Source organism: Lissotriton vulgaris, chromosome 5, assembly GCF_964263255.1.
Source record: "Lissotriton vulgaris chromosome 5, aLisVul1.2, whole genome shotgun sequence".
Taxonomy (NCBI): domain Eukaryota; kingdom Metazoa; phylum Chordata; class Amphibia; order Caudata; family Salamandridae; genus Lissotriton; species Lissotriton vulgaris.
In genome coordinates this window covers 1,990,972,418-1,990,996,802 of record NC_141693.1, presented here as the reverse complement: position 1 = coordinate 1,990,996,802, position 24,385 = coordinate 1,990,972,418, and the positions used below count along the sequence as shown (strand labels likewise).

Here is a 24,385-nt window from a genome sequence, read left to right as displayed (position 1 = left end):
TGGTTCTTCTTTAGTTCGGGCTTTTGTAGTTGAGAGACGTGTTTGAGGTGAACATATAGGCGCTGCGAGGTCTTGGAGGAAGTGGGGGGCGCAGAAAGCCACGCGTTATACAAAAAAATTGTGGTTTGTTCAAATGAATTTTTTTTTAAACGTGAGTGGTACGCACGCGACGAGAAAAAGTGCTGTGCACGTCACGCGTGCTTGTGCGCGTAATAGCAAGCTGGTGGCCGGCAAGGTAGCACTTTTGAAGCAGCTACTAAATGTCTCGCCGTCATGCGCTGGCTCAGGCAAGACCTAAAAGCACCATATTCCACAGAAATGAGGGTCATTGAAAATTATTGGTAACCCCAGGTACAAATAAAGCACTTATCTGAAAGTTAAGCAGATCATACTGCATTTTTGAGAACATGATTACATCTACAGCACTAGAACACTTTTGCATGCTGTTTGATCTGAGAGTTTAAGTGGCACGCAAGCTGAATAAATTTGGAAGATGCTGGGACAAACTAATGATTTCAGATCTGGAATATGGGTTTCGACAAATCGTTGCCCTTTTGACAAATCCTTGCCCTTTTGGCGGTTTTGAGGAAAGTGGGCATGGGTCCCTATTATATCGCCTGGATCAAGCTATTATACACAGATCTTGGACCCAAGGTACATACAGGACCCCACCGACCTCAAGAACTACCGCCCCATCTCGCTGCTCCTGTTTCCTGCCAAAGTCATCGAGAAGACCGTCAACAGACAGCTGGCCGCCTTCCTCGAGACTAATGGATCCCTCGACCCCTCGCAGTCCGGCTTCCGGGCGAACCACAGTACCGAGACCGCCCTCATCGCAGCCACTGACGACATCTGAGCCCTGCTAGACAACTGCGAAACAGCGGCCCTCATCCTACTGGACCTCTCCGCGGCGTTCGACACTGTCTGCCACCGCACCCTATTGCAACGCCTGAGCAACGTCGGAATCCAAGAGAAGGCACTGGAATGGATCGTCTCCTTCCTCACCGGAAGGACACAGAGAGTCCGCCTCCCCCCGTTCAGATCAGAAGCCACCGAAGTCATCTGCGGCGTACCACAAGGATCTTCACTCAGCCCCACGCTGTTCAACATCTACATGAGCCCCCTTGCGGCCATCGCACGCCAACACAACCTCAACATCATCTCCTACGCCGACGACACCCAGCTGATCCTCTCCCTCACCAACGACCCCGCCACCACCAGAACCAACCTTCACGAAGGGATGCGAGACGTAGCCGAGTGGATGAGGAACCGCCGCCTGAGACTGAATTCGGATAAGACGGAAGTCCTCATCCTGGGATCGTCGCCATCCGCCTGGGACGACTCCTGGTGGCCCCCTGCCCTGGGCAGCGCACCCAAACCAACGGACCACGCACGCAACCTGGGCTTCATCCTGGACTCCTCCCTCTCCATGACCAGACAAGTCAACGCCGTCTCCTCGTCATGCTTCAACATCCTACGCATGCTACGGAAGATCTTCCGGTAGATCCCCACCGAAACCAGGAAGACAGTCACCCAGGCCCTCGTCACCAGCCGACTGGACTACGGCAACTCCCTCTACGCCGGAACCACTGCCAAACTCCAGAAAAGACTTCAGCGGATTCAGAACGCCTCAACACGACTCATCCTGGACATCCCCCGACGCAGCCACATCTCCGCACACCTAAGAAACCTGCACTTGCTCCCCGTCAACAAAAGAATCACGTTCCGGCTCCTCACCCACGCACACAAAGCTCTCCACAACCAAGGACCAAGAACGAAAGCCTCAACTTCTACACTCCCACCCGCCAGCTTCGATCGACCAGCCGCGCCCTCGCCGCCGTCCCCTGCATCCGAAGAGCCACAACGGGAGGAAGATCCTTCTCCTACCTGGCCGCCAAGACGTGGAACTCCCTCCCCACCCACCTCCGCCTGACCCAAGACCACCTCGCCTTCAGGAAGCAACTCAAGACCTGGCTGTTCGAGCAGTAGCAGGCCCCCCCTCCCCAAGCGCCTTGAGACCCTCCGGGTGAGTAGCGCGCTATACAAATGCTTTGATTGATTGATTGACAGGTAGACAGTTTTCTGGTAATTTGTCGTTTCCAGGGGTACGCTGCAGGAATGTTCAATGTTGCCACTCCTGTTTGCCCTTACTATGGAGTCCTAGGCGGTGAGGATGCAGACCGTACTAAACCCATGGACCTTAGGGTGGGGATCCCACCCACATGGTGTCTCTGTATGCGGATGATGTCCTGGCATATCTCTGGATCCCCAGAATCCTCAGTCACTATCTTACTAAATACCCTGCACTGGTTTGGAGAGGGCTCGGTGCTCAAAATTAACACGCCAAATCCAAACTTTTTCCATTGGGACGAGAGGTGGGAATGCCACTTGTGGCCCGCCCTGGGGTGGACATCCTGTGGGTGGTAGAGGGGGTCCAGTATTTTGGAATTCGATTGGCCCACTCAGAATGAGAATTCCTTCATTTTGGATGAGTGCTGGAGGGGGCTTCGGGCATTGATTCGGTTTTGGAAAGATCTTCTGCTGTCCTCGATGGGCAAAGTAGCAATTATAGAAATAGTGGTCCTCCCTCATTCCCTTTATGTATTACAAAACGCGCTTACGACATCACTAGGCACTATTTCCTGGAGTTGGATCATCCTAGATCATCCTAGATTTCCTATAGGCTACCAAGAGAAAAAAGAGTTCTATTATCAATGCTCAGACAAACTTGGGAAAGGGGTGGCATTGAAATTCTCCATATAGAACTTTACTATATGGCAGCGCATTTGCAAACGCCATACACTGGATGGATCGGATGAGAACCAGTCCTTACCCACACTACTTATGGGGTGGGAGGGCCCCGGCTACACCGTATATATGGATGGATGTTGTTACAACGCATGCTTTTTCCACGCATGCCTTTACAATGCAGGTTTTACAACGCAAGTCGTTACAACGACTTGCATTGGGGGGCGCTGGATAGTGAATAGTTTAATTTACTATTCCAACTCTAGTCCCCGAGGATAGTAGGGAAGGTTTTGGATAGTAAATTAAACTATTCCCTATCCTACAGCGCCCTCCAGCGCAAGTCTTTGTAACGACTTGTGTTGTAAATCCTGCGTTGTAAAGGTACTGCGTGGAAAAGGTTGTTTCCCGTATATCTAGGGTCAGGTATGTCAAGTTTGGTAGGTGAAGGTGTTAGATATGCCGAGCTGGGACCTAAGGCCCTGCACACAAATAGCAGAGGTGATGTTGTTCCAAAAACGGAAGGAGGGCGGCTGTGATGTGCTTAGGAACCTATACATTGGGGTAATCTTTATAACTCGGGAGGATGCCTTTGACTTCTTCACCGTAGACACAGGGCAATACTTGCAATAAGCGAAACTGTCTGCGATGGTCATGGGAATATATCCATGTTTTCTGGATGAACCAGAACCTTTTTAAGTGTTGATGTTGCTTTTGTCACTTGCTTTTGTCACTTGCGGGGGGCGTCGGCTGATATCCCATATCTACTGAACATTTCGTGAGGATAGTCCTACAGTGATACTGAAGGGCTGTGCAAAATGGGGGCAGGCTCTGGGGGAACCTCTAACGACCCACCACTGGAAGAAAATCCACATCAGGGTTCCGTCCGTCAGCTCGAACGCCCAGTTTAAGCTTATCCAATACTATTTTATCCACCAAACTTATCTTTCACCAAAGGCACTGCACCACATTTATGAACACAGGCCAGAAAGGTGTAGTAGATGTGGTGATCCTGCAGCAGATGTTATTCATGTGGTGTGGGATTACCCGGTTATAGTACTGTATTGGACAACGGGGGTGGAAAGCCTTAATGCGGCGACAGGATTGAATTTGCAAACTACCCCACAGGTGGTGCTGCTGGGACTGGTGCTGACCCCAAAATGTAAAAAACTAAGTAGGTAATTCCTTTTACACGGTCTCCTCTTGGCTAAACGTCCCCCACTCTCATAAGAATGGCTACGAATGTCGAAATTCTGAGTCAGCTGTTGTGCAAGAGATGCACCTGAAGCAGGATGAGAAAGTGGAAGATGATTTGGAGTTGAGGGGTGATGTCCTTAGTACTCTGGGGCATATTGAATACAGGACAAAAAGACCGAGAGGTTAGGGTCTGACCCTGTGACCCAAATGGTATATAAAAGGAACTGTAACACCCTGAAGGGGTAAACAGACAAAATATCGACTAAAAAATATCGAATGGACATAATATCGAGTACAAAATATAGGCTGGACAAAATATTGAATGGACAGAATATAGACATCAAAAATATCGTTTTGAAGGTAAGTAATGTAATATCGAATTTTTAAATATAGATAGTCAAAATATCGAAGTACATAATATAGGTTAATAAAAATATCGAACGTTTAATAATATCGAATTTTTTATAGTGTATTTTATGTGTTAAAAGTGTTTCTTTATGTTATAATGTAATTTAATTAATACATTTAATGTTATTTAAATTTTGCGTAATTTAATTTTGTAGCAGGTTGTGGGTTTATAGGGGAATAGGGTGGGAAGTAATTTAATTATAATTAATTAAATATGTAAATTTATTTATTGGTATTTGTTTATAATTAATTGTTAATTTTTTATTTTGTAATTAATTAAATTTTAATTGCCAATTAATTTTATTTAATTGATTAATTGATAATTATGTTAATTTAAGAAATTTAATTTCTGTAGCGGGTTGTGGGTTTATAGGGGAATAGGGTGGGAAGAAATGTAATTATAATTAATCAAATATGTTAATTTGTGTGGTGTTATTTATTTATAATTAATTGTTAAATAATTGTTATTTGGTAATTAATTTAATTTTAATTGCCAATTAATTTTATTTAATTGATTAATTGATAATTATGTTAATTTAACTAATTTAATATCTGTAGCGGGTTGTGGGTTTATAGGGGAATAGGGTGGGAAGTAATTTAATTATAACTAATCACATATGTTAATTTTTTTTGGTATTTATTAGATTTTAATTAAGTAACTTTTTAATTACTAATTAATTAATTGTTAATTTGTAATTAATTAGTATTATTAGATAACTAATTGTAATGATTAATTTAAATTAGTATTTGTACTTAATTAATTATTATATTATATTAAATTGGTAATTACTTTTAATAAATTTTTTTATAGATATTAATATATATATTTATTTAAAAAATATATGAAGTATCTACTTTCCCTACTGTTTCACTCACTGGAGTGGGAATAGTAATTTTTACCCCTACGCTATCCAACGCTTTCCCTACTGTTGCACTCTCTGGCGTGGGAATAGTAATTTTTACCTCTATGCTATCCAACGCCTTACCTACTGTTGCACTTTCTGGAGTGGGAATAGTAATTTTTACCCCTACGCTATCCAACGCTTTCCCTACTGTTGCACTCTTTGGAGTGGTAATAGTAATTTTTACCCCTACGCTATCCAACGCTTTCCCTACTGTTGCACTCTCTGGAGTGGGAATAGTAATTTGTACCCCTACGCTACCCAACGCTTTCCCTACTGTTGCACTCTCTGGAGTGGGAATAGTAATTTTTACCTCTACGCTATCCAGCACCTTACCTACTGTTGCACTTTCTGGAGTGGGAATAGTATTTTTTACCCCTACGCTATCCAACGCTTTGCCTACTGTTGCACTCTTTGAAGTGGGAATAGTAATTTTTACCGCTACGCTATCCAACGCTTTCCCTACTGTTGCACTCTCTGGAGTGGGAATAGTAATTGTTACCCCTACGCTATCCAACGCTTTCCCTACTGTTGCACTCTCTGGAGTGGGAATAGTAATTTTTACACTTCCGCTATCCTACTGTAATAATATTGGATATTTATTAATTATATTATGTTACTATATATATATGTTTTAACAAATATGATTGTAAAAAAAAATTATAATTTACATTAATTATTTAATTAATATTAGGTAATTTAAGTATTTTAAGTATATTTTAATAATTAATTTTAGTATTAATTTAATTTAACATTGTTTTTAATAAAGTCGATATTTTTATAAACTATATTTTTTTAAACGATATTTTTTACTCGATATTTTTGTACTTACCTGTTTGTAGATACAAAGTCGATATTATGTCTGTCGATATTTTGTCGCTGATATTTTTTCTAGTCGATATTATGTCCCTCGATATTATGTCAGTGATCCCCCTGAAGGGTCTGTGGGATTGCCAGGAAGGGGTCCCCCTTGAGCTTTGGACACAAAGTTGTGGCCTGTTGTTTCATAAACCAGTACATATATGTTTGCTATTCCATACATAAAGATTGTGAGAGCGATGTTGGAGGGTGGGGGTGGGGAATGTTTTTTCGTTGCTTTTGTTTATTGTAAATATTACTTTCATTTGATGGAGATGTGTGCACCAGTGGTGAATTTCTGCTCTTTGGATTGTTTATGTGAAAATTAATAGGAACTATATTTTTAAAAATGGGTTTCGACAAATGTACCTGCAAAGCAGACCAACCAATCCATCAGGGAAATCAAAATACAATGCCACCTAACCCACTAATGACACAATATTTGCTCGGCTCAGAGGTGTGTTTCATCACCAAACTAGGCATTAGAACAAGACATTACCAGTAATAAATTAGCAAGTCTCGAAGTACAACTTATTCTGCCATGTAATGTTTCTCTACCAGTGGCTGAGTTTGAGTCCATTATTCACAGCTAAGGTTTAGAAAATGTACTATGCAAGGTACTGACTGGCCTGCCTGTGGTCAAAAGTATGTGCAATGGCAGCTGGATATAGACAGTGTTAAGGAACACTCTGGCTAGCTAATAGATGCGTTCCAGAGACTCAGAGTGGTTTAATACGAAATACTCTGATAGATTAGTACTTTAAGCTCATTCTAGAATTCTTTGGACACATCTTTAGTAAGAAGAGTGCATTGAACAACCTCAGAAAGGTCAACAGCTTCATGAATGCTGTAGCACCTGCATTAGCTGCAATGTTTCAGATTGCTATGTGGGATATTTTCATAATTTCAGTGTCATTATGAGTGATATTTCACCGACTATGAGTGACACTTTCTTGCGAGCAAAAATCAAGCAATGAAGGCAATGGAAACCTATAAATATCAGAAATTAGAACCACATGAGCAACGAGAAACTCTAAGAAGATCTTAAAACTGGTGCAAGGGCCAGCAGTGGCTGACTCATAATTACAATGAAATTATAAAAATGTCACATATAGCAATCTGAAACCTTGCCAGCTATCGGCAGGCAGGTATGAACCCTCACCTGGGGAAAAGCCTGACCAATGGTTAATGAACGCTTTCGCCTCACTTATCGTTAATGCCTCAGTGCTTCTGAAACAGAGGTCATTTGTGGAGAACATTGAGAATGGTGAATACTGGACCCAATGTCCCAACCTCACCTATCCCGAGTTCCAAAGTTCAAGATGCTGATTGCAATGTGATGTTGTTGCAATGCTGTATCTCAAGAGGGCCCTGATATGGGGGTGTGAGGTACCAATAGGTCATTTGTCCTTGCTAATCAATAAATGCCTTGATGACCTTGAATAATTCTTAAACAAATTGTTGTACATACTGTTTTCCTTTATATTTGTTTAACGTGGGTGATGTGTGAGAGTCTATTACAAACATTTTGCAGAGAAATGTGTTTATGTTTAATGCAACACCCATTAAAAAAAGTTTCTTTTAGATCAAAACAGGGCCTCATATGTGTGAAATGGGAGGTTGTCACAGAGATTATTTGTAATAACATTAGTGAGCTGCTGCTGTGTTACAATATTGAAAACACACACTATCCATGAATATCCGATGTAAACACATTTAGAATTTGGACGAGTGTGCTTGTACACTCCAGGACCTGGCCAAAGAGGGCATGAAAGATCTGAAACTGGATCATAAATTCAGAAGCTGTTCCAAACAGTATCCCCCAAAATATATAAGGCCCAGGGCCCCCAAAACCCTTAAAATGCCCCTGCCTCCGCCTCACCCGACCAAATATGAGCAATTACTGCTGAGCCGCAACTTACTGTGGCTCACCGCGCTGATGACTGCTGAGCAGACCGACGCAGCAGATGAAGAATGATCACATTCATGACCTCACCACCGTGCTAGAAGCAATTTTTTTTATAAAGCATTAATATAGCAGCATAAGCAACTAAGATTAGTTACCAGTCACTCCAGGCACCTACTTTTGCAGCTGCTGCCAGCGGGCGAGGCAACGAGCGGCAATTCAGTGAATGCGCCTGGTAGCTGCAACGGCTCGGACTAATGGTCCAGCCTGCTATGATGATTTCCACCTGCAGCAGCGGTGGTGGTCCAGGCCTCGAGTCGACGAAGGGCGCTGCATTATGATCATGGCCTCAGTGCTGCTGGATTCGCTGTGCAGTTCTGCAGGCTGCAATGCCTGTTGAGGCACCATCGCTTCGACAGTGGACGGGTCGGGGTGACGGCATCGTTACACTATGGCAGTCAGAGTCAAGTCAATAGTTATGCACGGTGTTAGCAGAAACTGTCTGCGCAACTGCGCCGACGAATTAGTAACATTGTAACCTCACCTGCTTTAGCCCAGAGCGAACTGAGCCAGCTCCCCCTCCCCGGAAGCCAGCCTGCAAGCAGCGCGGACCGCACGCTGACAGCTTTCTGTCTGTCATTATGTTAATTTAGCGGTACTCTGGCTGGTTTTGAGAGGCCAGGGGGCACTATCAATGCGTGACTTTCCATTTCTGTGCGATGATGCAGACAACCGCACTGAAATGCGTTAGTCTAATGCCCGATGCGTGGTATTTGGCAGGGCTGCACCAAGCTTGTTGTAACTCAGATGGTTTTTCTGTAGCATTATCTACAGTCGCTTCCTCCCTAAATTTGTAACTTTCACCCAGTAAACCTGAGAACCAACTGAAGACCTCTACACCACAGGACCAGGGAAAATGTCATCAGAAGGAATTTTGAGCTGCAAAAGCATTTTGTAGGCCGAGATAAATATACACTATTTTGAGAAAAGGAAGTTTACAGACTTGGCAATGGATGCTGTCTATGTGGCTGGTGCGTAGTAAAGGTGCAGAAATTTGTCGATGGATATACAAGGGCCGTTACCTATGCAAGCAGAATTCTGACTCAAACTGTGACCTGCTACCTGCTTATTAAAACGAGAACCTATTCAGTCCCTGGGGCCGCTATTTTATCCTCAAGTCTTTATGACATTATTTTACAGTGCTCTCATCACATGCCATTCACTCCAGTCACTACAAAAATAAGCATGTTACAGTTACAACGATTGGTCTTCGCAGTGATCTACCAACGTGGAGTAAGTTTCCCTGTGGGAGTAACATTGAGCAGCCATGTCTAGGGAAAAGAAGAGGTTAAGAATGCATCAGTATAATTTTTTTACTGCACTACAGTAGAAGTGGTGACGATGAACCTAGAGAAGATAGCGGCTAAGACCTAAAGGGCTTTATCCAAGTAATGTTCCTGCTATTGGTAGAGACTTTCAGGAATTTTAACTTCAGTTTGAAATTGCTCAGCATAATGCTCCCATTGCTGGCCTTAAGCCAAGTGCTGGCAGTCACTCCCCAGCAGTGCCAAGACAATTAGAGTAGGGTGATCCTATTTCTCAGAAGTCTTCTCTACTAGGAGCTCAGCAGCCTCGGTTACTTATGGGCGGTGGCCCCACACAGACACTATCCTAAATCATGCATCCTAGCTTCCTGAACCAATGGAATTACCATGGATGAAAAGCTCACACTAGCAACGGGAGAAAGAAGTATCTCAAAAAAAATAAGGACCATGCTGTTGATTGTGCAAGCTAGAGACACTGTGTCCGTAAAGAACCAATAGCCCAGTGGCAAGCGGAACATGAATATCGCCACAAACTGCAGCAGCTCCGTCTATCTGCTCTACTCAGAAACCATAGGTCCTGCTTTATACTCCAGAGAAACTGGGGAAGGGAAGGCCCCGGTTAACAAACAGTGGGGTGAATGTTAAGAAAAGTTCAACAGATTAGTTGAGACAAAGGTTTTAGGGAAGATGTGGAATAAAGATGATTGATGCAGGGTTAAGATGTATACAGGAGGTATGTGGCAATGGTTAAAGAAAGGTAGGGAACTATCAGGAAAAATTAAGGCTGTGAAGGGTGAGCTTGCCTGTGAGGTACAATGATTGGTTCATGGCTATTTTTGAGTGTGTCTGAATGTGGCGGGTGGGGCTTTGACTGGAACTTGTCAAAGGGAGGCTGTTATCAGTTACTCACTTTACCTTTAATGCATGGAAATGTTATTGCAATGGGTGTAAGGGAGTAAACATGTAAAGATTCCACATTTGGAATGCTGCTGCATGTGTCATCCAGCGGAAATGTTATCAACTGGCATTATGTAATGCATGAGTTGTTGGTTCCTGGGACATTGACTATCTGAAGCTGGTGATGATCCTGTAGATGTATCTTATTTAAATAAACATGGATCACATTTGAGTGACACTAAAAGAGACTGGAGAACTTCTTTTTCTCTCAAGCCTTGCTCCACAAGAACACAAGAGATAAACTTATACCCAGAACATTACAATGCCTTTCTATCACACAGAACACCTACCAATTCCACATTTCCTCTGTGTAACCTCAGCCCAGAACAACAGCTGAATGTACGCCAATCAATAACCAATAATATTGATAGCAATCACACTGATTATCGTGGCCTCGTAGCACATGGCTTGATTCCAACTAATTACTCCAGTTACTGTTCATACCGCACAAGTAAACAGGATGGTGGGCTCGCTATTATCATTAGGATGTCACTAAAATGAGTTAGCCTAGATACAAGTCAACATCCCGCAATAGTACCTCTTTTAGTTAAAGTAACTTAACTCTTCTCAATTTCAAAATAGCCCACCTCAAAGAAAACCATCAGGCTTTTGACTTGTTCGTTGATCCTCGAGTTCACGTAAGCACTGATAATACAAAAAACATTTTTCCAGGAAATTAAAACCTGCATTTCGAAAATACCTCTCTAACACGATCTACTTGCAGCGAGGAACAATTTTTCCTTTTTAATCTAAACAGTAATGCCGCCACACATCTTACAGACAATTATCTCGCTATTATTTGTACTGATATGACCCCTTGTATGGTAGAACTCCTACTTGCTGTATGCTGGTCTGATCATTTCTGTGCTCCTTTGAAATGGCCTTTTAGTCCCTTTGCAGATGAAAAAAGTTCTGAATAAACAACCATTTACTGGAAATGAAGTCATGTCTAGATTGAGCAGCTTGTTCCCTCAGCAAACTCTGGGGATATAAATGCAGCAAGTGATCCCTAAATATTATTGAGACGTTATAGTCATCAGCTGATCTCCTCCCTTTACGTGATAATGCTTTGGAAGCAAACTCTATTCCACCGTCCAAAGCCTAACAAGACCTGGTTTAGACCCAAGTTGAAAGACATGTGGATGGTGCTTCACAACATAGAACTCCGGTGCTACCATGACTTCTGCTTGTCACTTAACGATAGATACAAAACTGTAGGAAATTGGGTTATTGCTTGTGGTGGGTGGAACCCTACTCAAGCAGCAACCCCAATTCTTGTCAGGGTGAAACACAAGCAACTTCCAAATTAACATGTGCTTCATCCTCTGGCCGCTTGGCACAAAAGCAGTCAGGCTTAACTTTAGAGGCAATGTGTAAATGTATTTATACATTACTTCAAAAAGGTACAAAGTGACAACACAACACAAGAAAAATCCCACACCAATTTAGGAAAATGTAATACATTTTTTGATACCAAAACGACAAAAATTCAAATAGTAGAACTGGAGATATGCAATTGCAAAGATTTAAGGAAAAATAATGGTTAAAAGGACAAAGCATAAACTATGATTATCTAGTTGCACTAGACCGGAACAAAGTCATAAGTTCAGGGCGACGTGATGGAGCGTGGGCAAATATAGGGACCAAGTTAAGCATGCTGAATACAGTATCTTAATTCTGGTTTGCGGAGCATTGTGAGATCCCACATTGAGTATACGTCGTGCAGGGGCAGTTGCAATGACAGAGGGCTGCGATGAGAGGTTCTTAGTCGAGGATGCGCTGCGCAGCGGCAATTCTGGGGAGCTGCGGCCTGCGATGCGTGTTCCTGCACTGAGGTTACGTTATGCAGTGGTGTTTCCAGGGAGTTGTAGGGCTGCGATGCGAGGTCTAACATCGAGGAACTATCGTGCAGCAGCGATCGAAAAGAGCTGCAGGAACTGGCATCAGGAATGCGTCACACTATGGTGGATCTGATGCGGCGCTGCAAGCAGATGTGGCGCGCTGCATCGGTTCTGCCCAAGAGACCCCAGCTGGGCTGGCATAACACCTTCAGGCTCACTTTCAAGAGTCCATGACTGGGGTGGCACCATTTGGGGGGGGGAAGCACAAGACTCACAGCAGGCAGAGTCCAGGAAGGGACGTAACACAGGCCCCCGCAGCCCCATGCTCCAAGGGCCCCCCTCGGCACTGCACTCTGTCCAGAGAGCTCCTAATTGAGCCTGGAGGGGCCCCTCTACGCACCGTGTAGGGAGGCCCCCTCAATTTTCGTTACGCCAGTGAGTCCAGGTGCAGTGTTCAAGGGGTTGGAGCCTTTTCTGTCCCTGAGGCTCTGATCAGAAGGCCAGCGAGCTAGCCATTGGAGTCTATCTGGTGGTCCAGTCATTGTCTGTCTGGTGGTCCTGGGTTCTAGATGCAGGTCCGGTCCTTCTCACTCAGGCAGCAGGGCAACAGAGTAGCAACACTTCAGTCCTCCATAGGTACAGATATGTACTGAAGAGTTGGATCTGAGGTTCCAATATTTATCCTCGGTGCCAGCTGTGAAGTAGGAGACATTTCTAGAGGCTCCCCCTACAGAGGTGTCTTGAATTTCCAGCCTCCTTGCCCTGGATCCCTGCATGGTTGGGGTTCACAACCCTTTGTGAGTGCCCTGAGGTAGAGTCTGTGTGATGTGCAAGTGTGGTGCCAGCTCCACCCTCCTTTCAATTCAAAGATGGCGCATCCTGTCAACACCTACGCCCCTTTGTCTCACTGTATGGGAGCCACACACAAAGACCAACTGCCAGCTACGCCTAGTCGTGTGACCCAGGATGCATCCTGCAGGCAACAAATGGTAGGAAAAGAAAAGTGCAAACTTCTAAAATACGCATTTTCAGAATTGTGATTTAAAATCAGACTTTGCCATTCTTTAGAAACCAAACTTGACATTCCAACCTGCTCCGAATTAAAAGTTATCACTTATTAAATGTAATAAAGCAATCCAATGCTATCATATGGGAGGGACTTACTCTCAAATTGTAAAGCGCTCTGATATCCTTCGGGATCATGTGTGCACTATATAAAACTTTATATAAATAAATAAACCTCTATGACAACCAGTTCCAAAGAAATGGCAGGGCAGGATTAACTTGCACCATTTCACATGAGTTAACTATAGCTTGCAGATTCAGAGAAAGCTCTCCAGTATGGGGAGGAGTACACCGAGGCCGGATGGAGGCGCTGGTTAAACATCACTTCCGGAGAGGATCTCCTTGCATTGCAGCAGATACATTTTATGCTATATCTTGGGCCTTGCGTGTGGCAATGATGGATAAGGCAGCTTTGGAAGTGGGTTTAAAAGACAAGGTCAGGGCCATTTCAACCTCCTTGTTCCTGTAGCCATCCCCTCCACAACCACCTGGATTTCAGGTAGCTACACCAGTATCAGGCAAAGCACTTTTGCATAGGCTTTGCCATCGATGTCCAGTAGGGCTTTTAGCCTGTAGTTCTCCGGTAGGGTAGGATTTTTTTTATTTTTTTTATTTTAGCTGTTTTATAACGCGCTCTGTTACTACCAGAGTATCCTGGCGCGAAAGAGGGGAAACAGCAGGTGGCCAAAAGAAAATAGAGGATTCTAAAAAAGTCTAGTAAGCAGATCTGAAAAGATGCGTCTTCAGTGCCTTCTTAAAAGGAACAAAATTCTGGATCAGTCTCAAAGATAAAGGCAAAGTGTTCCAGGTCGAAGCCGCGAGAACGGCAATTGACTTGCCTCCAAGGCGCACTCGTCGAAAACGGGGTACACTTAGAAAATTACAGTCAGCCGACCGTAAAGAACGAGTGGGGGTGTAGCAACGGAATCTTTTTTTCAGATAGGAAGGCCCAAGATTATTGACTGCTTTAAATGCTAGTGTTAGGATTTTAAAGGTAATCCTTTGAGCCACCGGCAGCCAATGAAGTTCCTTCAAATGGATACGTACACTCTCTCTACTAGGCACGTTGCACAGAAGTCTCGCCGTCGCATTTTGGATGATCTGTAATCTTGCGACTAGAAAGGCTGGCGTTCCACTAAGAAGAGAGTTGGCATAATCGAGCCGAGATAATATTAAAGCTCTCGCAACCGACTCTCTTGCTAAAGAAGGAAGATATGGAAAGAACTTTCTCATAGCCTTGAGAGATCCGAAGCACAGCCCTGTGAGTTTTTTTATGTGTGCCTCAAACCTCAGATCCTCCCCAAACCATATACCCAAGTTCTTTGCAGGGATGGTAACTGAACTTGGCTGAGGAAAATCAGAAGGCCATAAGAGTTCTCTAAAATTGGGCTGAAATTGGCCGTACAACAGAATTTCAGTTTTGTCTTCATTGCATTTCAGCTGTGCCATAGCTAGCCAGTTAAAAACCGCAGAAAGACAAGAACAAATGACCTCAGTGTTGAGCGCTTCATCGGGCCATGTAAATAAGAGTTGCGTATCGTCTGCATACGCTATAATTTTGGCCCCCATTTGTTCGGCCAGCACAATGAGTGGAGTAAGGTACACATTAAAAAGCAAGGGACTTAATGTAGACCCCTGGGGAACCCCAGTAGTAAGAGGTTTGGCCGAGGAAGAAAAGATCAACCTTTTGTGTATAGGATGAAGGATAGAGTCTTTCCAAGCATCAGGGATGATAGCTGTAGTGAGGCATTCATAGAACTGATTGAGCGTTAAAGGAGTCCAAAAGGTTCCATCGTCTTTGAAAATGCCCCCGGGTAGTGGAGAAGTGTGGCTCAGGGGTTAGAGGCGGCAGACCCGGAAGCTGAGATCGGCCCTGGACCAGGGTTCAATTCCCCGCCTCGGCGGGTCTTGGGCTCAAAAATTCCACGGACTCGATAATTCTCGCTCCGGTGCCTACTCGACTCACGGGTTCACACTCTGCGACTCTGGGCAATAGCTTGCTTAATCTCCACAACGGCCCCTCGCGGCGGGATGCCTGGCTTTCACCTTGTGGATACCCTGCCGGGGTTATCTCACAGGGGAATACCAGGACGGGTTCCCTAAGCAAGCGCCGGGAAACCCTTTGTGGGTAGCTGTGCGCTATATAAGCTCAAATACATTTACATTTACATTTACATATTCCATTCGGCCCAGGGGCCCCATCCCTCCAAATGCTCTCCAAGATCTTCAAGGTTTGACTGTCTTCAGGCCTTCTACTGTGTTGACAAACGTGGTTGCACTGATGGCCATTGTTTTATCGGGATCTACGTATAGGTTTCTTAAGTGCCTGTCCCATATATTGGCTGGCACAATGTTCTCCTTGCTGGTGGTTGTGTTTGTTAAGCCATTTACATAGCCCCAGAATTCCCTGGTCTTACTGAGCAGTAACAAAGCATATATACGTTTCCAGTGTTTCTGAGTTTGTTGTTGTTTCAGGATCCAGGCAATTTTGTATGCTGTTTCCTTGCCTCTTGCATCTCTTTTTCTGTGCTGTTAGTCTTCTCCTTTCTGTGTTTTGATACCGCAAGTCGGCATTTACATTGCTTTCCAATAACTCGCTCGTCTTGGGGGTGGGAGTGTCCTTCTTGTGGGTGCTACGGGTTGCTTTCTGTGTTATTGGAGCGTGAGTGCTCCATGTCGTTTTTCTAGCATTGAGGACCACTTCTCTACGAGGCTTGCTTTGTTACTCCAAGTCGGGCACATATGGGCTGTTTTCCAGCTACAGTACTTATCCATGCTGGCTGGATCTCATTTGGTTCTTTTTGTTAATGGCCCCACATTTATTCAAGAGAGCAGCCTGCTGATTTGTAATTCTTGTGTGTCATTGCTCCCAAGTTGACATCTATGGAAACGGGGTGGTGGTCACTTTCACTTCTTTGCTGGACCTTATAACTTATTCGTCTTTTTAGCCGGTCTTTATTTTAAAAGATATATTCTAGAGTTGATATGTCTTTGAAAGTGTGACTTGATTTGCACCCATTGGTCCTTTCTAGACCAACTGATCCCAGGTCAAATTCTGTGAGGCAAGCTTGCAGTAAGGATCATTAATGGTCGCCCTGTGTTGCTTTAGAATGGCCCAGGTCTCGGGTTTTTAAGTCTCCAACCACTAGACATTTGTCCCCGGTTGCTCATATAAGAATGTTTTTAATTGTTCAATGATGTTCTTGATATTGGTCGTTCTTACATCTCTTTGGGGATTAACGATAAGGCTTATAAGGGAGAGTGTGGTGGTTCTTCCGTCCAGTACGAGTCCATTCCTGCTGAAGATCTGAACATTCCGAGAGTTGTAGGTCCATTCTTTGACTTTTATTTGCAGATCCAGTTTCACATATATTGCTTGGCCACCCATTGGTCTTTCAAACTGATTTTTTTTGTGTGCCAGGATTTGAATTGTTTGGAACCCCAGGATCGGGATAGGGATTATCGACCATGTTTCTTGCAAGCAAAGTATGTCGCCGGTGTAAAGATATTCCAGTGTCTCTGTGGTTGCTGTGGTGGAAGACAGGCCTGCCACCATCGAGCTAATTATCTTTAGCGAGGTTTTTCTGAGTTTTGTATTTTCTGCATCTGCCCTAGGAGTTCAAACGTCCCTTTTGTTGTGAGAGCTGTGGGAAGCCAGGCCCAATCGGATTGTTCCAAACGAGTGTGCGTTGTTTGTTCATCCATAAGGTGATTTTCACTTCTGCTCCTTGTCAATTGAACTGTGATCTTTCTCCCCCTAATTGCTGGTGTTATCTTTTGGATCCCTTTCAGGATACACTTTGTTTTTTTGTGCTGTCCAAATGGATAATGCCTCTCTGATAGAACAAGAGGATATTTTCCAGCTGTTGGTTTGTTAATAAATATGACCCATTCTTTTATTTGTTCACTTTCTTCAAGAATGTTCTGAACGTGAGTGCTGTTTGTCCATTCAGTTAGTGCTGATTCTCTTTGGCTGATGCCTGGGTAGCTCTTGAATTTCACAGAGCTCAAGTGTGCTGTGGTGAGGTAGGATAGGGTGGGTATATTTTGTAAGAGGTACCTGATGTTAGACCTGTTTAAAGTATCCCAGACGCCGTTAGTCTTAAATTCAGGGGCGAACGTTAGCTCTGTGGGTGCAGTTGCCGGCGAATGTTCTTCACTTACTCCCTTTTCTATGGTGGTTTGGGAGTTTGACTTTCATTGTTGTTAGGCTGCCGACCTTCTGTTCCAGGGCCTTGTTCGTTTTATGCAAGTTCGGTCCTGTATAAGATGTCTTTGCGCATGGCACCTTTGCTGATTTTATCGTGCTCATTTTCTACCACTAGGCGTTGCATATTTGAGCTTTGTGTGTGACAGTTCTCTGCATTAGTTCTAATGTTCCGTCCCTGGTTCTGCTCTGCTATGCTCTGCAAATTATTTGGCTGTGGACTTCTATAATGTCCCTGCCTGATTACTCCTCTTCCTGTTCCTAACTCCTCCTTTGCTGTCGCCGGTGGTATGGTAGGGAGTTCTGGTGACTTGTAGATTGTTTGTTTGACTTCCTTGCCCTCGATATTACTATTCAACATCTGCGAATCTGACCTAATTTGATCATTGAATGTCTTTTGGGGCGCAGTCTAAGTATGGTTTTCCCATTTCTCTAAGGTATCCAGTTGTATGTGTGATCCTTTATTTGTTGGTGTTTTTTACTTCATTTCTGCCCATGACACAGATTGTTTACGTTGTAGCCCCGGTTCGCATGGTCCATATTTTTGGGAAGGAAATGGGGTAAATCTTCTCCGCCTCTGATCTTATTTTTCCTGTCTTGTCCTCACATATTTCTGAGTTATTGGGTACTGAGATTTGTGGTTGTTTTCCTTTTTGTCTGTTACAAAAGTGGTTGGTCTTTTTTTTGTAGGCATTATTTGCTTTTCGTAGCTTTTCCTTTTGCCGTCGGGTAAACTGTATCATCATAGCCATCACCCCTGCGTCTGCCTTGGTTGCCTACTTGGCCCTTCTCGTCGTCTCAAAGCCTCCTTTAAAACTACTGTCATTGATGGCCTTTGCTGGGGGCAAATCATGGTCAATTTCTTCTTTTTGAGAGCATGATGAAGTCGGAATTTTAGTTTGTTGTTGCCTCTTGCTGGTGTCGCACAATCTCTCCCTGCTGGTTGTTTGTGCTTTGTGTTCTAAATGTGCCAACACGTTGTCTGGCTGGTCTTTATCCTTCATACCCCTAGCACTTGTTGAGGAGGGGTTTCTCGCACTGTGAGTTGTTTCGTGTGTGGGTTTGCATTGTTTGAATAACAATGTTAATAGATCCAGTTGTGTGGGTACTTTCTCAATTATAGCCTCACTCTTGTTGGTAGCTATCATAGTGCTGTCCTTATTGTTGTTAACCCAGTGATTTATTTTCATATTTAGCGTCTCTAACTTCATTTCGACAGACAGCACGCTCTGGGCGAGCACATGTGTCAACTCCACTTGAATGTTAAGCTTGTGCGATTGTGAGTGATCCTCCCTAGGAGTTTAACTTGGGGCGTCACTCTTTCTACTTCTGTGTTCTTTTCTCCATGGCCCATGTCGGCCAGGTTTCCTTCAGCAATTCATTGCCATTGCTCTGCCCTTGTTTTATCCAGCGGTGATGAACACATGTGTGTGTTCCTTTAGTTTACCGAGCTATATATCATGTCGCACTTGAGGTTGGTTGAGTGGTGGATCATTGCTTCCAATACAACTTATTGCCTAGGTTGTGGCCTTGTTGAGGTGCCTTGTTGAGGTGCCTTCTTCCCTCTACGAGGGTGCTGCAGTAAGGTTTGGGCCATGTCCCTGTGCCTTTGCTGTTGTGTCGCCATTGTGCTGATTTTGCCATTACTCATTGTTGGAGAGATGTCTATGACCTCTGAGGCCATTGTCTCTGCCCTGGGCATGTTTCGGTAGCTGGTCTTCTCTGTGTGTTTATTTGTTTTTGATGTGGTGTCTGCCAGTTCCACCACCTCTGCATTGTTCATTATTGAAGAGAACTCTATGACATCAGTGGTTCCTGCCTCTCCAATAGGCATGTTTTGTTTATGGTGTTCTTTCTAAGGCAGTGTCCGCCAGTTCTGCCATTCGCGATGGTTGATGCATCTAGGCTGGAGCTGGCTACGCTTTCTGTAGTGTGAGAATGTAGGGGGCTTTGCTTCTGGTCCCTCTATCTGTGGTGAGGCAGACCCTATGATTTCTACCGCGCGAGCCCTTGTTCTCATTAAATACTTGTATATTGGGTTTTTGGGTGCTGTATATCACAGTCTCTGGGCCGACATTTCAGATGTATCCCTGGAGCCCAAACCGCTGGAGTTCCTCTCCTGGGGCTGGTCGTGCTCTTGTGTACTGTGTGACCACATTTTGCATTCGCAAGGCATATTTCTGTGTGCCCTATGTGCCCCTTTTTGCTTTTTCTTCTTTATTAATTCTTTTTCTTAATTGTTGCAAGTTTGACTGCCCTCACTAGGTCACCTGGTTCTTTTTGCTTTCTTTTCCTCAGTGCCCTTTGTTTCTCACTCAGTTTCATGGAGCACTTGCAGTTCTTAAATATCCAGTGAGAACGTTTCCAGCTACCAGAGAAGGTTGCCAGTTTCTAGCGTACAAATCCCTCGACTCCTCACAGTCCGGCTTCCGAGCCAAACACAGCACTGAGACCGCACTTATCGCAGCAACAGACGACATTCGAACTCTTCTGGACAACGGAGACACAGTCGCCCTCATCCTCCTCGACCTCTCCGCTGCCTTCGACACAGTCTGCCATAGCACCCTCCTACAGCGCCTCAGAAACATTGAAATCCAAGGAAAAGCACTGGAATGGATCACCTTGTTCCTCACCGGAAGAACCCAGAGAGTCCGCCTCCTACCATTCAAGTCAGAGGCCTCTGAAGTCTTCTGCGGCGTGCCACAAGGATCGTCACTCAGCCCCACCCTCTTCAACGTATACATAAGCCCCCTTGCGGCCATCGCTCGCCAACACAATCTCAACATCATCTCCTACGCTGACGACACTCAACTGATCCTCTCACTCACCAAAGACCCTAACACCGCCAAAACCAACTTACACGAAGGAATGAAAGAAGTAGCCGAGTGGATGAAGCACAGCCGTCTGAAACTGAACTCAGACAAAACAGAAGTCCTCATCTTAGGTACCTTCCCCTCCGCCTGGGATGACTCTTGGTGGCCAGAGGCCCTTGGAAAAGCACCCATCCCGACGGACCACGCACGGAACCTAGGCGTCATCCTGGACTCCTCACTCTCGATGACCAGACAAGTCAACGCCGTTTCATCATCTTGCTTCAACATTCTTCGCATGCTCAAAAAAACATTTCGCTGGATCCCCACCGAAACTAGAAAAACAGTCACCCACGCACTGATCACGAGCCGCCTGGACTACGGAAACACCCTATACGCCGGTACCACCGCAAAACTCCAGAAAAAACTCCAACGCATCCAGAACGCTTCAGCCAGGCTCATACTAGACATCCCGCGTAAAGAACACATCTCTGGTCACCTGAAAAACCTCCACTGGCTCCCCGTAAATAAGAGGATTACTTTCCGCCTCCTAACCCACGCACACAAAGCACTTTACGAACTTGGACCCGAATGCCTCAACACTCGACTTTCCTTCTACACCCCCTCCCGTCAGCTACGATCCTCCAACCAAGCCCTTGCCACTGTACCCCGCATCAACAAAACCACCATGGGAGGTAGATCCTTCTTCTACCTGGCAGCTAAAACTTGGAACTCACTTCCCACTCACCTTCGCCTTACTCAGAACCACCTAGCATTCAGAAAGCAACTTAAAACTTGGATATTCGACAAGTAATTCCCCACCCTTCCTCAAGCGCCTTGAGACCCTATGGGTATGTAGCGCGCTATATAAATCTCTTGACTTGACTTGACATTATATGTATATGCAGCATTCTCAGCCTCGGATGTAACTGAGAATTCACCTTCCTAAGTGTGGTATTACGTCCAAGAGTAGTTAGGGAGGACCATTTATGTAGATAGCAAGAATTAGATCTTGATGGTTGGATCTGAATAATGAAGAGCTGATTGCGTAACCGGAAATCTAGTGCCTGACCTGTACCAGCCATCTTAGCTGCACAAGCTCTTTTTTTTCTTCCTTTGACCTTTGTCCTTGGAGTGGTCCTCCCAACCTTGACGCTTTGAGACCTTAAACCCTTGTGACATTAAGCCGCCCCTCTAGCACTACCATTCCTTCTCTGGGTGATGGTCCCCAGCCAAGTACAGGGGAGGGGCACAAGCGAGCTTATGATAATCAATGGAAGTATGGTAATGGATGGTGGTGGTTTTGTTGGCTCAGGGGGCAAAAGGAAAGGTTGTCCATGTTGTAGCCCCAAATTCCAAGCCCTTCTATCGCTTTGGGACCTGGCTGCCTTGTTGATGAGTTAGAAGGTGAAGGCTGAATTGCACCTTCTCATTCACTGCAGTGAGCCCCTGGACAATACTGCATCCGCACAGCCAAGCCTCACCTGCTGGTCTGTCTGGAGCCGCAGCCCCACCCGCAGCTGCAGCCTTGGTCACATGCCATGGCCCGCAGCCTCTGCGGGCCAAGCCAAGCCGTGACCCAAGCCACAAAAGTCACTTTTGCGCCTCAATAGCGTCACTTTTTGTGATGCAGCGGCGGCGTAAACAATGTGCCACCTTGCGCCATATTTACAAGGTGACGCATCTAGGCAGATGTGTCACCTTGTAAAGCCCTGCGCCACATTATGCCTGCATCAGGTATGCTGTATGAAGAGTGGGTGTTCCGATGCAAGAAAGCCTCGTAGAAGTGGCGCAGTGATTTCTACGAGATTTCATTGTGCCACTTCTAGGACGCCACTGCGTCAAATCCTTACGCCTGCCTCATAGCGGTCGTAAGGATGACACAGTGTTAAAATCATAGCCCAACACTGCATTGCTGGAGTTGCATCATGCCTTAAACACAACTCCAGCAATGTGTCAGTTTTGCGCTGACAGAATCGTCAGTAATACGTATCTGTCATTTCTTGCAACTCAATGCGTCATACCGGAAATATGACACATCCATCATGTCGCAAGGAGTGCGCAGTGAAAAAAAACTGTTGCATCACTGTTTTTACGCAGCGATGCAACAGTTTTCATAAATAAGCCCCCCATGTGTCTTTCCAGGGTTGGAAAGGTAGTGAACATCTACACAATTCAACAGAAAGTAGTGAAAGAGGTTTAATCCCAAGTACAAGTAAGTGCATTCCCAGTAGAGTAAAAAAATCATTAAGCAGAAATGCAATTTTGCGTTAACTGTTTGCCCGCGAAATTGTACACCTGATGCAGTTCTGCAACAGAAACGCTTCCACATTAATGGGTATGTACTTCTTGGCATACACATCTAGGAGTATCTCCCTGGAATTCGTTTTGAATTCTTAAAAGGATGAAAGATGTACCCCAATCTAATTCTAAAATACAACCGACAATCAGGTCATTATTCCTGCAATTTTGAGAGCCAAGTCATTGTTCCTGGGTATTTTCTGATCTTAGACAGTCAGACTTTAAAGTAACTTTTAGTAACTCGGACCCGTAAATACGATCATTTGGAACCAGGTACGCCCAGTGCAAGCCCATGTGGAGACCCGGGATGAAGGACGTGTTTCCTGCCCCCAAACCCACACAGGTACAAAGTAAATACCCCCAGGTCTGCAGATCGCACCTACCTGTGGCTCCGACCTCCGTCTCCTTTCATAGGCGCGGCAGAAGCGGACCGTTCCCCAGGCAACCGGACGCAGCCGTCGACACAGAAAACGGACGATGATCTCGGCACGGCGACAACAGCGCCGCCATCTTGAAATGAACCGTATTCATGTGCGACAAACACCGATCGAATCCGATCGATTATTTGCTTTTCAAAAACATTTTTTAAATATCGTCTGTACGTTTTATTTGATTTAACTAATTTAGTTAATGAAGCAGACTTATTAAAAAGATCAAACTAAGTTAGTTAGAACGTATTTAATTATTTTACGCAACTGAAAATAAAGAATCAATTCTTACGCAAGGTTTAAAACATAAATATCTCTATCTTGGTGTAGTAAAGTAGGCGCCCTGTGAAAATCTCTTTCCTAAAGGGTGCCCAAGGTACAGCGCAGGCCAGGCTTCTTTAAGGGTTCTAGAGTGGCCTGCTACTCGCCGAAAGAGCGCTTCAACGCCCCAATCAGGGGTAGCAAGCGCATATCTGCCAAGGTTTGAGATTGCTATGTGTAACATTTTCAGAGTAATTATGAGTGACATTTCACCGACTATGAGTGACAATTTCTCACAAAAAAAAATCAAGCAGATAACATGAGGAAAACAAATACTGAAATTACACTCATTGGAGCTACCTGACTGCGTCAGCAAAAATACATTTTCATAGCATAGCAGTCAGTGCAACAGTAGATGTTGACTTCCTCTTCCTGCACGAAGCAACGTAGGTCTAACACTGGCCTGATTAACCATAGCACAGTAAGTAACTGTATGCGTTATAATTTACAATCTGACACTGTACAACCAGCACCAGCTGCCTGATCGCGCTCTTCCAAAAAGAAATTTGCTAATTAACACACTCACGCACACACCACAGCCCCCTACCCCTCTTTCCCCCCCCCCCCAAACGCGCTGAGGCGGAATAAACTGAAGCACTATATTTCGGGCTTAACAATAAATATTTAAATATTTCTACCAGGTAACTCCGTGGAACCCCCTGCTAGAGTCACTTTCATTAACTGCGTAATGTATTCCAGGAGCCGTGTGTAGTACTGACCGGTCCGGATTGGCTGGTCCAACTGAACAAAGCAACAGTTCTGATAAAAAAAAAATCCAAGGCATTTGATCTAGTGCTCTTAATGAAAAACTGTCTCACAAACGCTACTTATCTCCACAATACTCACCATTAATCATGAAACACTTACCAAGGCCCATAAACGGATGTACGTTATTACAACGCATGCTTTTACCACACATGCTATTACAACGCAAGTTTTACAACGCAAACCTTTACAACGCATTGCTTTGGGGGTTGCTGGATAGTGAATAGTTTAATTTACTATTCCAACTCCAGTCCCCGTGGATAGTAGGGAAGGTGTTGGATAGTAAATTAAAACTATTCCCTATCCTAGAGCGCCCCCCAGTGCAATGAGTTGTAATGGTTTTCATTGT

At 44.6% G+C, this 24,385-nt stretch overlaps 1 protein-coding gene across 1 annotated transcript in view; it reads right to left on the bottom strand.

The window, feature by feature from the left end:
- Positions 1-22,938, bottom strand: part of CCDC180 (coiled-coil domain containing 180) — a 618,906-nt gene extending 595,968 nt beyond the window's left edge. Inside the window, exon 1 of the mRNA XM_086924739.1 lies at positions 22,906-22,938. The gene's annotated coding sequence lies outside the window, so the exon portion shown is untranslated. The remainder of the gene's footprint in view (positions 1-22,905) is intronic.
- Between the last annotated feature and the right edge of the window lie 1,447 nt (positions 22,939-24,385).